General features: G+C 45.0%; 1 long non-coding RNA gene across 1 annotated transcript; it reads left to right on the forward strand.

The window, feature by feature from the left end:
* The first annotated feature begins 3,378 nt into the window (after positions 1-3,378).
* Positions 3,379-7,696, forward strand: LOC120863932. The gene is made up of 2 exons (XR_005721103.1): positions 3,379-4,026; positions 7,580-7,696. It is a non-coding gene; the product is annotated as an uncharacterized LOC120863932 (long non-coding RNA).
* Positions 7,697-9,021: the final 1,325 nt, after the last annotated feature.

The following is a 9,021-nucleotide window of genomic DNA, read 5'->3' on the forward strand; positions in this document are numbered from 1 at the left end:
CTCATTCTTCCAACACTTTGAGTTCCATGCTGTCTCCTTAATAGTCCTTGGCCGCATCCCAGGAAACCTGTTGTAGCTCAAGGCTGACATCTAGTGGATATTTTCTCAAGTGTTTATAAACCTGCAAGTTGGAACATACCATTTTTGATTAGAGATAGAGGGCAAGCTTTAACATAAAAATCACAAACAGGATGATAAACAATCATAAAATTTTAGAGGAGATTGTAATAGATTTGCTTCGTTTTTCACGTGCTTATATTCTGGTAAGCTTGCGTTCCTCTAGCAAGTATTTGTTAAAACTGGTAGGTTTACCTGCCAGAAGATTGTGGTAGCAAAGTCATGGGCTGGTAAAGGGAGAGTAAATGAGGATCGGGTGGGATCACTAGGAGAGAGTGCTCTGGTTCTAGGAGTGGCCCTCAAAAGGTAGCCTGTGGTTTGTTGTGTGGTATCTAAGGGTGTGTGTGTTCCAAACCTGACCTGGAGTCAAGTTAACCCTGATTTACAAAAGGGGTCTGAGCTCATGAGCAGGCATGATGGGATGAAGTTTAGGGCAGTGGGGAAAATACTCAAAGTCAGGTGCAGTTAGGTATTTCCCAAAGCTTAAGTGTGTGTTTAGTGCAGCAGTCAAGAGCTTTAGCTTTGTAATTGGACATCTGGCTTCATGTCCTACTCTGCCGTTTACATCCTGACTGTGAGAGCTTGGGTGTGCTTTATTCTCTCTATCTGACTTTCTAAATTGTCCCACTTTGTAAAAGTGTTTTATTAAGTGAGGTAATTTATGCAGAGCACTTAACATTGACATTAAGTAAGCAGTCAGTAACAGCTAGGTGTTATTTTTCAGAGGAACCACAAGTAGCCATTAGAGGTAAAGAAGTAGGCTATTGTAATGATAGTATCTGCATTAACAAACTTTTTCTTTTTTGCCCTCAGCACTTAAGATTAGCAGAATTTAGGTTTTAACTTACTTTATCTATATGATCCATTTTATCTGCACTGATTTGGAATAGTTGAATATGCTGCCTAAGGTATACCATTTATATTACATAAAGATTGTAATTGTTCAGTGGCTTTCATTACTTTTAAGGAAAAAGACGCACTTGGGTTTGTAGGACCTCGCTCCTGCCTGCCACTTCAGGTCATCTTTTACTGCTCTTCCCCCTCAGTTTCTGAATTCTAGACATGCTGAGATACGCTGGTCTTCTTTCAGGTCCTCCAACTTCTTGTTCCACCTATCTCAGGACCTTTGCCTAGGCAGTTTCCGTACTGGTCCTCCTCTCTCCCACCCTACCCATACCAACAACCAAGCACAAGCCTGGTAATGCCCATTCATCTTTCAGATTCTGGCTCAAATGACACTTCTTCAGAGAAGCTTTCTCTGCCTCCACCCCACTCCCAGGCTGGGCAAGCCAAGGTCTCATAGCATTCTGTCGTTTCAGCTTTTCTTTAGAATACTTACAGTTTTAAAGTATATGAAGTGAAGTAAAGTGAAGTGGCTCAGTCGTGGCCGACTCTTTGCGACCCCATGGACTGTAGCCTACCAGACTCCTCTGTCCATGGGATTTTCAAGGCAATAGTACTAGAGTGGATTGCCATTTCCTTCTCCAGGGGATCTTCCCGACCCAGGTCTCCCGCATTGTAGACAGACGCTTTACCATCTGAGCCACCAGGGAAGTCAAGTATATATATGCATATTAAAAAGCAGAGACATTATTTTGCCAACAAAGGTCCATCTAGTCAAAGCTGTAGTTTTTCCAGTAGTCATGTATGGATGTTAGAGTTGGATGATAAAGCTGAGCACTGAAGAATTGATGCTTTTGAACTGTAGTGTTGGAGAAGACTCTTGAGAGTTCCTTGGACTGCAAGGAGATCAAACCAGTCCATCCTAAAGGAAATCAGTCCCGAATATTCATGGGAAGGACTGATGCTGAAGCTGAAACTCCAATTTGGCCACCTGACTCACTTGAAAAGACCCTTATGCTGAGAAAGAGATTGAAGGCTGGAGAAGGGGATGACAGATGGTTGGACGGCATCTCTGATTCAATGGACATGAGTTTGAGCAAGCTCTGGGAGTTGGTCATGGACAGGGAAGCCTGGCGTGCTACAGTCCATGGGGTCGCAAAGTCAGACCTGACTTGAGTGACTGAACTGAACTGATGTATGATTCTTTACTTCCCAACTAGATTGTAAGCATCTTGAAAGCTGGAGTGGTGTCTCCTTGACCCATCACTTTGTCCTTGCCATAGGGCCTGATGTGTTCAGACTCTCAGATACTTTTTTGAATAGTAAAGAGTCGTGTGAGGGAGGTGGGATCTGGTTTGAAAATTAAAATGCAGAAATAGGTAAAACACGGTGACTAGCGAGTGTGAGACGTGTAGTGGTTCCTGTGCTGTGATGCCTCGGTTCTCTCTTTAGAATTAGGCACCTGCTCCTCCAGAGGCTGGGGGTTGTAGTGGCTGATGGCACTCAGCCCAGTCCCTCCACAGGAATTACCCTCAGCAAAGAGAGCCACCTCACCTAAGCTGACACCCTCTCCTGAGAGCAGTCCACCACATCCAGCGACAGGTTAACTGGGAGGTATGGGGCTCCCCCTTGCCTAAGTGTGGGACAGTTTTGAAGGGCCATTTCAGGTTGAGGGCTCTTCAGGCCACTGTGAACTAATTCCCTCATCCCATCCTTCCTCACTCAGCCCTCACAGGTGCTGTTTCTGCAGGTACCCACGTACCCCCAGACCGCTTGCACGGAAGTCTCAGAGTCTGTTTCCTAGGGAACCGGACTCACAACTGGGTGTGGAGGAGAGGGAGGAATCTAAGGTATTGCCTGGATACCTGGCTTGAGGCAGCACGTGATGCCATCCAGTGACAGAAGAACACAAGAAAAGATGGGTAAAAGTTGAAGCAGGTTTTCTGGAAAAGATAAATTTTGGAGGTGGTAAGTCTGAAGTTCCCTTGGGATAGCCAAGAGTGTGAAGCCCAGAAGAAAGGTCTGGACTGGAGGTAAGGACTTGGGGGTCATCGGCACAACAAAACAGTGATGTGGAAGAGCTCACCCATGGAAAGCTGTGGAAAGTAAAAGATACAGAGGACTAAGTGAGCTGGGAACCAGCAGAGGATAAGGAAGACAAACCCTTCCCGGCAGTTCAAGAGGGATCAGAGAGGTGGGAAAACCTGTCAGGGGTGTGAGCCGTATGGATAGCAGAGGGCGCAGCGGAGGGGTTTACAGCGAACAGAGGCCAGTGTACCAGGTGCTGTAGAGATCACAGCCCGGAAACGGCCATTGGATTTAATGATACTGCCATAGAAGACCTTGCTGGGGACGGTTTTAGTGGAGTGGGTAGAAGAAACCCGATTCCTGTGAAGTAGATGGGGTTGAAGAGTGACTTTTTGGTTTTCAATAGACAAGAGGGACAAAGGAGAGGTGGATACAGTAGTGAGGAGCTAAGACAACAGGATATTTATGTGTAAATGATGGGTAGACGGGCTGAAGGAGAAGGTCCAGTTAGAAGAATATAAAGTGAAGGCCATGTGAGTGACAACTGGTAGAAGTTCTTGAGAAGGTGAAAGACGGTTGAGTGCACAAGAGGAACCTTGGGAGGGGTGGAACCAGACTACTGTTGACGCCGGAGGGAAAATGAGCGGACATGGAGGAAGTAACAAGAGCTTGAGCTTGTTTATGCTCTTAAGCGTCAGGAACTTTCAGTACTTTTGTTGACCCTCACAAATCTCTGAGTAGACTACCACTCCACCTGTGCTGGGCAGGTGACACGAAGAGGGCGGGGCCTCGGTTCTGATAGGTTCCCTGCCCTCGGGGCCCCGCCCAGTGTCCCGGTAGGCGGGTGAAAGCAAGCTCTGCAGGGCGGGTTGTAGGGGGTGTACCCTGCAGGGCTGAAATGTTCCAGAAGCCACCTCTAACCTTCTCAAAGGAGCCTACGGGAACCGGAAAATGGACATGAAAAAGCACCGCATGGGTAAAGCGTGTGCGCTGCAGGTGGGACGGCGAGGGCAGCTGGACCGGGAGCGTTTCTCTCTTGTGAGTTAGAATCCTGCTCTGCGCCTGGCTCATGCTGCACGTGACTCCGCAGTTTGTTTTCCCAGTATTGTGGTATTAAAATAAGTCGGTAGCAGTCTATCTATAGGGAGTTTGTTAATTGAAATATTGTTATGTAATATGGTGGACTATTTTACAGCCCCACTTAGGCAAACCAGAACTCTATATTGTGTGTGTGTGTTGGATCCTTTGCAGTTGAAGGACCAATATTCTCTCCTTGTAATTATGTCTGGTGACCAACCTGTTAATTCAAAGCTTTGCGGGTGGGACAAGTGCAGTTTTTTTTCCTCTGGGTCAAATTAGATTATGAACAAGTTATATAAGAGAGGGGCAATAATGAGTGAGTTTTCTCTGTCCCAAGTGGGCCTGTGGTAGGGAGGGGCGTGGTGGTCACTTGGAAAAGTACTCTCCTTAAGGGCCTTGCTCAGAGGTGAGGAGACCTCAGCAGACGACATAAACGCTGCAGCGTTAGATGCGGAAGCTGGGAGCGGTGGGTAGGCAGGGGTTTGCTGGAGGAAAGGTGTTCCAGGAGGGACCTCTGAAAGGTTGCAAGGAAAAGAACCAGCCACCTGTGGAACACAGCACTGTTCCCCAGATTTCCCTGGTGGGGCAGGAGTCAGACAGCAGTTTACTGGAAATCCCAATCTGTAAGCTCTTTGGGTGGTTTAGTGGAGGTTCCCTTAAACTGGAAGTCAGAGATGTAGGCATCTGCTTAGAGGATCAACAGGGCTCTCTAAAGAAATCCTCCGTCCAGCCCCCTTCCAAACTTTACTCTTACCCTTTTGTATCTTCTTTATGGGCACAATGATATATTCAAGACTTTTTAGCCAAGTTCTTTGTAAATGCTCCAGGATGGTCTTGTTTCATGACTGATTCATGCTTCCAAATATTTCGATATATTGATTGACATCTCCAAAACAAGAAAAATTTTGTCTGCAGCATTCTAAAAATCGACCTGCAAGAAGCAAGCAAAACTTTGGGGGAGTAAAAGAGCTTGCTCAATTCTATCTCGGGAACCAAGGCCACCCTTAGATGCAGACTTGTCCAAATCCTAGCTCCGCGGAGCAAAGAGAGCTTTCTGACGTCATCTCTCCCTTGGGTGACCTCCTATTGAGAGGGTTGGAAGCAAAGGGATGCCAGGAGAGGAGACTGTTCTTTCCCACTTACTATCTCAGGCGTATCCTATAACTTCTTTAGCCGCTCTCGGGTAAGAAGTTCTCAGGACACCTTCAGACTCAAGGGTAATCTTTTTTGAGTAATTAAAATTCCATTCCAGCGTCATAATGATCTAACAACTTTCACTTATCTGTTTGAAAGCTTCTCTCCGTTTTCCTTTCAGGCCTGGATAAAAAAAATATATATGATATATCACATATAAAAATATATTACATACTATATATAATTATTTTTTATATTTATATTTATATAAAATATATTTTATATTAATATATTGTATATACAATATTTTATATAAATATATTAATATATAAATGTATTTACATGTTATATAAAAATAATATATAATATATAAATATAAGTATAACACAATACAATAATTTATATAATATTAAATATATAAAAATTTATAATATATTTATAGAATATATTTATAATTAATACTATATAATTTATATATAAATATATATTTATATAATATATAAAAAATATATAAACAATATATATGTGTGTATATAAATATATCTTGACCACATAGAAGGGTTTATTTAAAAATCACTGCAGCACTGCCCATCCTCACTCTCACTGCCCAGAGGGTGCCATTATACACTGTTGCTTATTTTATTTTTGGTAACTTTTTGTTGTTGATAAATTTACTTCTACCTTGGCTTCTCAGTTGGTGCTCAAGCTCGCCTACTTGGAATGTTAATGTTTTGGAAGCACTAACAGACAAACTGGCACTTTATCTCCCTCATCAGTAGGGGGACCTTGCCCCCGCTGATGATCCTGAGACAGGGGGTAAATTGAAGATGTGTGTGAAGGACCAGAAAGCCAGGCTTGCTGACTGTTAAAGGAAAAAAAGACCATTTAAAAGCTTTTTTCCCTGGTGGTCGGTGGCTAAGACTCCATGCTCCCAGTGCAGGAGGCCTGGGTTTGATCCCTGGTCAGAGAACTAGACCCCACATGTTGCAACTGAGGATTTGCATACTGCGACTAAAGATCCCATGTGCCATACCTGCAATAAAGATCAAATATTCTGTGTGCTGCAACCAAGACCCAGCATGGTCACATAAATGTTCTGAAAAAAAGTTTTTTAAAAATGGGAGTGATTGTTTGTCACAAGTTATACTGGCTTTTCTCTAGACTCAAAGGCCTTGCAAGCCCAGCTGGGGTAGTATCTGCGTGGATTGAGTGCAGCTTTGATTGTACCTGATGTGTCTGTTAAACTTTGCGGGTCTGTCTCTGGGGAGCAGTGCTGCTCCTGTGCTTTTTGTATACTAAGAATTGCCTCAGTTCTGCTGGTGCTGCCAGCCCCTTGTCCTGGGACCCCTGACAGCTCACCCTCCTTGCTCTCTTAGCCATGCTCTCTGAGACAGCTCCTCTGTAAGTCCAGTAGCACAGGGACATGAGCCGAGATACTTGGCGTCTTTCCTGGAGCCCATGGGGGACTTGCAAGTGTATTTTGTCTAGCACCATATAGGTTGTTATCATTTTTTCTTCTCTTTATATATTTATTTATTCTCTCTTCTTTATCTTCTCTACTTAAGTACCTCCTAACTGGTCTGCTTCCTCTTCTTCTAGAAGGGCACTATATGGAGACCAGAGTGTACTGGTTATCAATTTATGACCTCTCAGCTTCAAATCTATTTGAAGTTGCCTGCTCTGCTGGGTCCTGTATTTTTCCTTTGCCAGCTGGCACAATGCTAAACTTTGCCAGTAGAGGGCACTAGAAAGCCACTGGAGGATGAGAGTGTTTTCTTACCTCTTAAGGCAATGGCACCCCACTCCAGTAGTCTTGCCGGGAAAATTCCATGGACGGAGGAGCCTGGTAGGCTGCAGTCCGTGGGATCGCTAGGAGTCGGACAAGGCTGAGCAACTTCACTTTCACTTTTCACTTTCCTGCATTGGAGAAGGAAATGGCAACCCACTCCAGTGTTCTTGCCTGGAGAATCCCAGGGACGGGGGAGCCTGGTGGGCTGCTGTCTATGGGGTCGCACAGAGTTGGACACGACTGAAGTGACTTAGCAGCAGGGATGTCCGACATTCTGCAGGTTCCTGCTGTGTGCACGGCTTCTCCAGCCCCAGGATGCTGAGCCTGGTCCCTGTAGTGTACTTGTCACCAAGGGCACCCAGCAGCCAGAAACTCCTCCCTTTGAGTGTTGCCGTATGTGGGTGATTTCATAGTTCAGAGAATTCCTGCCCTTTGTGGCTTCCCCTGGCACCCTAGAGAGAGGGGTCAGCTGTTTGCAGTCCTGCAGCTTCTCCATCATCCAGGGAGCTGCAGAAGTTCCTTATCCAACAAGGTCTTTACGTGTGTTTGTTCAATTAAAAAAAATAATACCTATCTCCTTTCTTACAGATTGTAAGCTCCCTGAGGAAAAGGATTTTTGGCTCCTTGTAAAGCCACATATCTGGCACACGTGGTAGAGTGGCTCTTATGAAGCAGGCATGTCACCTTGTTTCCCGTGTCTTTTTTGAAGTATTTGTTGTTGTTTAGTCACTAAGTCGTATCGACTCTTTGTGACCCATGGACTGTAGCACACCAGGCTCCTCTGTCCTCCACCATCTCCCAGAGTTTGCTCAAAATTCATGTCCATTGAGTTGGTGAGGCTGTCTAACCCAACTCATCCTCTGCCGCCCCCTTCTCCTTTTGCCTTCAGTCTTTCCCAGCATCAGGGTCTTTCCCAATGAGTAGGCTCTTTGCATCAGGTGGCCAGAGTATTAGAGCTTCAGCTTCAACATCAGTCCTTTCAATGAATATTCAGGGTTGATTTCCTTTAGGATTGACTGGTTTGATCTCCTTGCTGTCCAACAGACTCTCAAGAGTCTTCTCCAGCACCACAATTTAAAAGCATCAATTCTTTGGTGCTCAGCCTTCTCTATGGTCTGATTCTCACATCCTTATATGACTGCTAGGAAAACCATCACTTTGACTATAGTTGATTTACAATGTTGTGTTAGTTTCCAGTGTACGGCACATAGATGATTCAGCTATATGTATATATATATATTCTTTAAAAAATTATTTTCCAGAAACTGAGCTAAAGAAAACTATATTCAGTATCTTGTTGTGGGCTTCCCTGGTGGCTCAGTGGTAAAGAATCTGCCTGCTAATGCAGGCAACATGGACTCAACCCCTGATCTGGGAGGATCCCACGTGAAATGGAGCAACTAACCCTGTGTGTGTTAGTCCCTTAGTCATAGCTGAACCCTTGTGACCCCATGGACTGTAGCCTGGTAGGCTCCTCGCCCACTGTGCTGCTCTGTCCATGGAATTCTCCAGGCAAGAATACTGGAGTGGGTTGCCATTCCCTTCTCCAGAGGATCTTCCTAACTCAGGAATCGAACCCTGATCTCTTGCATTGGCAGGTGGATCTTTATCGTCTGAGCCATCGGGGAAGCCAAACTAAGCCCATAAGCTACAACTATTGAGCCTGTGCTCTAGAACCTGGGAGCCGCACCCACTGAAGCCGGCTTACCCTAGATAGAGCCTGTGCTCTGCAACAAGAGAAGCCAACACAGTGAGAAGCCTGCTCAACCGCAGCTAGAGTGCAGCCCCTGCTCACCACAGCTAGAGAAAGGCCTGCACGGCAACAAAGACCCAACACAGCCAAAAATAAATAAAATTATGTAAAAAATAAAGTGAACCCAAAATTAAAAAATAATCTTGTTGCCCTCATCTTGGTCCCACGCTTCCCCTTTGGCAATACTCCAATTTACCACTAGAGGGCAGGCTAAGACTCTGATTTCCTTTGAGAAAGCCATATTTCAGGTTAAAAAGCTTTTCTCTGAGCCAGAAGA

Source organism: Oryx dammah, unplaced genomic scaffold, assembly GCF_014754425.2.
Source record: "Oryx dammah isolate SB20612 unplaced genomic scaffold, SCBI_Odam_1.1 HiC_scaffold_1, whole genome shotgun sequence".
NCBI lineage: Eukaryota > Metazoa > Chordata > Mammalia > Artiodactyla > Bovidae > Oryx > Oryx dammah.